Genomic DNA, 7112 nt, shown 5'->3' with positions numbered 1-7112 from the left:
CAGCTGAAAACATTTTGGTGTCAGTCGTAAGTATTCTTTAAATCGAGATTAGGCCTTTACCTTTAATGATTGCCTTGATCTTAAATTCAACCTTTATACCTTAAGTGAAAATTCGTAAAATCAAGACAAAAATTCTAATGAATCTCATTATATCATAATCTCGTACGTATTTTTTCCGATTGGCTCCTTAATATTATTAGAAGTTTGAGGGAGAGAGTAAAATGCCGAATGTTTTCACTTTAATGACGCACGTTGGAGTAAAAGACGCATATTATAAGTTCAAATACATTTTTATTCATTGCAACCTTAAAACCACTTGATATCTCAATACCATCATAATGTCTTTAACGTATAAGACTGAAAGGCCAAGTCTGCGTGCATTGCTTCAACGTGACATTCAGCATCGTTGATTCCAAATGATACTGAAAGTATCATGCTTTGGACAAAACATCGAAGGAATGAAGGTTGGATATGTTCTACACAGTTGCTCGGTACTTTTAATGACAAAAGAATAATTGAGAGAAGTTAAGGTTAGACGACACGTTCCTCAAAAATATATAATTTTTCCTAAGAATTTGTCATTGAAGTATAGGAACTTAAACAAGATTCCTCACAAAAATTAGGATACCTTACCAGGCATTTGGACATTTACCATAGGGTCATGTTTCTTATATAACCCTTAATGACATATCAAGAATATGTAAAACCATTTTGAAAACAGTGTAGAAATCAGAAGACAATGACAAATATGTATATTTTTTTAAATAAAACCAAGAGATACAAAACATATGCATACATATATATATCTGCTACCATTCAATATTATTACTAAAGCAGATCATCATCTCTTTTTATGACTTACAATAACATTAAACATTCAATTAATGACATCACTACTGACATAAAGCAACCACCGCCATATTACCTCTGCTTACAAGAACACGTAAGTCGCGGGTTCGATTCCCATCATGGGATCGACGTGGAGACCGGCTCATAGGATGAGATTGTATAAACCGAGGTGCCGTATCACATTAGGCGCTGCATGAAAAAGATCGATCCCTCCCTGCTCAATGGCCCAACGTGCCAAGTCTAGGACAAAATTTGCAGCTCTCCACCGGCAAGTGGTGGCGTCTCCATATGAGTGAGAAACAAACAAACAAAAAACTACCAACAGAATTATCACAACTGACATAAAACAACTATAACAACCAACAACTTCATATCGACAACATTCCAACTAATAATATAAACACCAAAATCAAATCATAAGAAACAACTTCCCAGAGCACCGCTATAACCAACTCACTATCAACATCAATACACCAGCAAGAACAACACCAGACTTAAAACTAGAATATCATCTTTACCAACAAATAAAAAATAGAATACATTGTAAGTGCAAGCACGTCGTCAATATCAGGAACAAAAAGACACCAATGGAGCAAAAAGCAGAAATCAACAAGCTACGAATCCAGCAGAAATAATACCTCAAAAAGCAACACAACAGATACAACAAAACAGATCATCTAACATTATATAAATATTGCATGTAGTACAATATTCATTTTTCATTCCTTCGGTTACACTCATGTGAATATTTATTATATCATACTGAATGTTTTATACAAATCCATATAACAGTGAACCGTGCGCGCATAAATTCTGCGCAGACCTATTTTTTGAAATACCAACCGTCGTCAACACACGCTGGAGGGCGTGGCTTCATTATTCAGCGGGTGTTTTTTTAACATGTTGGATTCATAATTTACATGAAAGTAAAAAAAAACATTAATGGCAAAATAAAAGACACTTAACACACCAACTTTAACATTTGATAAAAAAAATTAATGGCAAAATAGCAACAAAACTTTATGATAAACGTGATGACTTCAACTTTTCTATCGTCAAATTATCTTAATTCATGTAGCAATATACATGTATCACATGTAAATGTAGTTTATGTCTCCAAGTTGATTCCATATGCAAGAATATGCTTTACGTATATGAACAGTTTCTAAAAGTAGGTAAGCTATTGACAAACAAGTCCCCGATACAAAGATAGAAACGGTCTCGTTTCAAATCAAAATCTCGGAAAATTTATGATTGATACAATGAACTTGTCAGCAAATACAGCCTATCTTTAAATTGAATGTTGATTGACATTTTACATACAAATTGTTAGGTCTCTATTTTCACATAAAAATTGCCAACTGATTTTTGTTTTTTCTCGATTATGACAAGGAGCACTTTGGCGGGTGAGCGATCGGTAGAGGATGCTTACTCCTTCAAGGCCCCTGATCCCACCTCTGATGTTTTTTGATCTGCTACTTGTTTGTACAGTTACAATGGACTTTTGAGCTTGATTTCTGCTGGTTATCTTCATATTTCATGTAACATACCGTGCTACTTTAATATATCACAAACACACAGCCATTTGATTGCTGACAAAAACAAAAACCAAATCAAACAACAGCTGTGAACACGAAATACTAGTTTTGCTTAATCGATCCACATTATTTTGACGTTTCACTTTTTTTTGCAGTGCCATGCAGCTTTATTTTTTAATACAGTAATGAAATATGATTTATTTCAGATATGGATACTGTTTTTATCGATTTAGAGCACTGGATTGAAACATTTTATAAACAAATGTCACAAAGTCGTTGATGAAAATTATCAATTTCCCTTGAGGGGGAAAGTGTATACATTGCCTAAAATGTTTTATCATTTTTCATACCCTCGATGATCTCGTACTACAGCTGTAAACTTCCAGAAAAATACAACTCAGTATTGAAAAAATAAATATTAAGTAGAATGCCTACTTGACACAGAACAGTGGATAACAAAATTCATCATATAGCATCATTTGACTTTATAGGTATCATTTATCTTTGCAAAAGAAGTTATTTTAAAAAATACCAAAATTATAGGGTTTTTTTGTTTACATGTCGTATAGTCTATACGACATGTAAACAAAAAAACCCTATAATTTTGGTATTATCTAAACGGTATAGATAATATCAAAATAGATGTCAGTTATTGTAGTAAGTTGAGATAGCATTGAACATATCATCACTGTCAATCGGTCCAGCAGAAGTTTTCAAGGGGTGAACTTCTTTCAAAGTTACTTTCAACTAAATGCAATAGTTGTGTCTTGCCGTTTGTTTACAAAAACTATCATCTTTTACCGATAACTTTGGAATGATTAGTGCAAGGACTCTGTTTTCACTCTTTTTTTTCTGCCAAGACCGTTCTTTCCATATTTGATCTCTTGATCCTCTCCTTGGAAGTTAAGTTACTTGTGCAAAATGTTAATGTTTGAGCTATAAGGCTTTTATATTTTACACGTATATTCTATGTATATACATATCTTTCTTTGGGTATCAAATTTTTGACCTTTTGATTTGAACCTTTGAAAAAAAAACCCATAATTTTTTGGAAACATTAAGTTCAAATTTTTTTTGGCGTATTTTTTTTCTTTTTAGCAATCGCACCTTCTTAGGTCTTTCTTGCAAACTCGGGAAAATATCCATTGTTGTTTTTCCAAACTTGTTGGAACAATCCAGGAAGGTAATTTTGATATTTCTAGTCTTGGCATCATAAGAACAAAGATAAGACATTAAACACGAAACTTTAGATTATACTTTTTTTAAGATACTTAAACAAAATGGACTTAGAACAGTGAATCCATGATTGTATTTTAGGTAATAAAGTCAAGAAAGATTTACGTAGTTACTAGCATTTGGGAGTACTAGCAATGAAGTAAACCTTGCAATGATTGCCATAACTTGATAATGAGTTGAAATGTATTAGATATTATAAAACTTGCTTACTGTTTGCTGCAGAACTGTTGCAGATAACGAACAGTAACCATGATCAAAAGTCTATTAATAAACTCGGTAATACCAATCAGGAGCAGAGCAAACACGGACCTCTAGAGAAATATGGGATCAGGTGCCATAGTGGCGTAAACATCCCCTATCACATCAGCTATGTGCTCCTTGTCATGATAGGGTAAACGAACAAAAAAAATGCGGACAATTCAGTGTAAAAAATGGCTTAACAATGTATTTGAAAAACTTCTGTTTACATACAACTTCATGATATATTGTATTTGCTGACAAGGACATTATATCGACCATAGAATTTGCTAAATATTGACCAACTAGAAAACTGTTAAAGCTTCAAACTTATTTGTCATTTGCTTGCTTCGTGTCAGAAACTGTGCGAACTTAGAGCATGTTCTTGTGTATCGAATCATCTTAGAGACATACATCCCATCTGCAGGTGAAAATGGTATATTACTTACATAAAAGAGGAAGTTTTAGATGGAAAAGTTGAAGTGAACACGTTCACCTTATCATAAAGTTCTGTTGTTAGATTATACCATTATGGTCTTTTTCAAGTAAAATATCCAAATACGAAACAGATTTGTCAGACTCTGTGGTATTTTTCCTCTAGAGTTCAAAGGGATATATCGAATGAACGTGGAAATAAATTAAAATGAACATTGTTTAGAGATAAAACGCCATCGATAAATCTAAATGTTGAATTTATGACCACAGCAAGACACTTCTTACACGTAGAAGTTTTTTTGTCCCCCGCTTTCGCGAAAGCGAGGGGACATTAAATCTCATTCGTCTGTTCAAAATGTCACAAAAACTTTAACCTTGCCCTTAACTTTTAATTTAGTGGAGCTATAATTTTCATATTTCATATGTGTATTCCTTGTGATAAGACCTTTCTTTAGGTACCACGAAATTTGACCTTTTGACCTTGGAGTTTCAACTACTTTTACTTTTACTTTGGTCATAACTTTTGAATGGTACGTACTGGGACTTTCATATTTCACATATTTATTCTTTGTGACAAGACCTTTCAATGAATACCAACAACTTTGACCTTTTGACCTTGACCTTGGAAATTTACGTACTTATGAAAAAAATATATCCTTGACCATAATTTTTGAACGGTAAGAGCTACGGCTTTTATACTTCATATATTTTATTCTTGTAAGAATATTGGATACCAAGAACTTTGACCTTTTGACCTTGACCTTGGAGTTTTAACTACTTTTTAAAAATTATAACCTTGGTCACAACTTTTGAAAAATACAAGGACTTTTATATTTCACACATGTATTCTTTGAGGCAACACCTTTCATTGGATACCAACAACTTTGACCTTTGGACCTTGACCTTGGAGATTTACGTACTAAAAAACTTTAACCTTGACCATAACTTTTAAACGGTAAGTAGGGCTTTCGAACGTATGTAATCCTTGTGAGAAGACCTTTCATTGCATGCCAAGAACTTTGACCCTTTGACCTTGACCTTGGAGTTTTAACTACTTTTTAAAAACGTTAACCTTGGTCACAACTTTTGAACGGTAGAAACTAGGACTTTCATATTTTAATTATATGTATTCTTTCTGGCAAGACCTTTCATGGGATACCAAAAACTTTGACCTATTGACCTTGACCCTAAAAGTAATATCTTGCCCACAAAGATACCGAAAGCGGGGGACCACAATTCTTTGAATTTGCTTGTTTTTTTTATCTTTTTCTTACAAATAAAATCCTTCTAATAAACAAAAGTAACTGTTTAATTCTTAATCCCTGCTTTTTTGCTACTAAAATGTCTAGAAAATCACTTTTGTTGGAAACCTAGTTTTGGTTTTTTGGAAAAAGATAACTGTTTTGAGTCAAAATCCCATAGGAGAAAAAGCTCACTTTAATAGATACCCCGGTACTACAAAGAAACCATACGATGTTGTGTTTGATGTGTGTCAAACGGTTTCCAAGACGTGAACAAGCCAGAATCAAAACGCTCACTCGAGTAGTCCGGGGGATGACGCGCTTCCTGTTCTTTGCAAATCATTATCAGAGAACGACGAAGTTGGCAAGGCGCTTCCGAAATCTTTCGGCGTGGGAAAGGATCAATACGAACCCGGACATTGTTCATTTTTAATCTAAAATGTCATCCAGATTTATGCATTTGATTTTAATGATATTCTACAAATGTTAAAAATTGTTTTTATTAGCATACACAGATGGACGAATAGATTTACTATTACATGTACGTTGGAGTGTAGATATGTGCTATACTTTCTTTTCGGGATTATTCGTATATTTTCATAAATTTTGCCATTGTAAGCTAACAATTATTATCAATTTAATAATACATATATATAACAGCTTGAATCGAAAGAAATTACATACTATAGAGATGTACAATAGTAAAGCTGGGCAGTTTTATATGACCTATCAGCACTGTCATTCAAGCTTTCAACGACGTAATTTGTGGTTCAATTGTTTGTTTTGCCTCAAGACGTCGAGAATTTGTTCTCAATGGTAGAAATTTTTTTCATCTCTCTAGTTTAAGGTTACGATATCTGATATGCTGAGCAAATGAAATTGGAAAAAAGTCCCCAAATGAAATCATTCAATTTAATCAAAGTCTAAAGGGCTTCGAAGAGACTTTTTGCACTTAGATTTTATGATGACCTAGAATCCAACAATTTGATCCTTGTACTTGTTACTTCTTTCCTTTCTCGAGCGCAAAAGTGTTGACTAAACCTCTTATCATTGAAAAAGGCACTTGCATTACAACGCTCAGCAAAACTATATTAATCAAACACTAACAATAAAATGTTACATTAAAAGTTTAAAATTTATCAATTTAAACTTATCTTTAAATTAAAATTAATAAATTTTAAACTTTTAATGTAACAGTCTTGCATGTACGTGAGCACATCTGTAGGTCTCCAATTATTTTGGAAAATAAAGAATAAGCGCTACCTCTGTAAAAAATGTTTTCTGGATACCGAGATTTTATGCATTGTCCCGAGTAAAGATCCTTCTTTCTCTACATTGAAAATTGATAAACAAATTCAAAATCTGTAATCTGTATAATAAAAAAAATTCTTACGAACATGAAATGAACAATTAGTAAAATTGATACATTTTTTCCAAATGTTGTATTGTTTCAGATTTGTTCCCATGGGTCTTTTCATTTTTTTTCTCTCCGATGAATTGAATAACTAATTCAGAAACACCATTTGTCAATTTGATTTATGGCGTTTAATTAATTAAGTAATGCTGAAGAACTTCA

The sequence above is a fragment of the Saccostrea cucullata genome, unplaced genomic scaffold (assembly GCF_032062105.1).
Source record: "Saccostrea cucullata isolate Sc308-1 unplaced genomic scaffold, CSIRO_AGI_Scuc_v1 ctg66, whole genome shotgun sequence".
NCBI classification, from domain to species: domain Eukaryota; kingdom Metazoa; phylum Mollusca; class Bivalvia; order Ostreida; family Ostreidae; genus Saccostrea; species Saccostrea cuccullata.
This window is presented reverse-complemented; position numbering follows the sequence as displayed.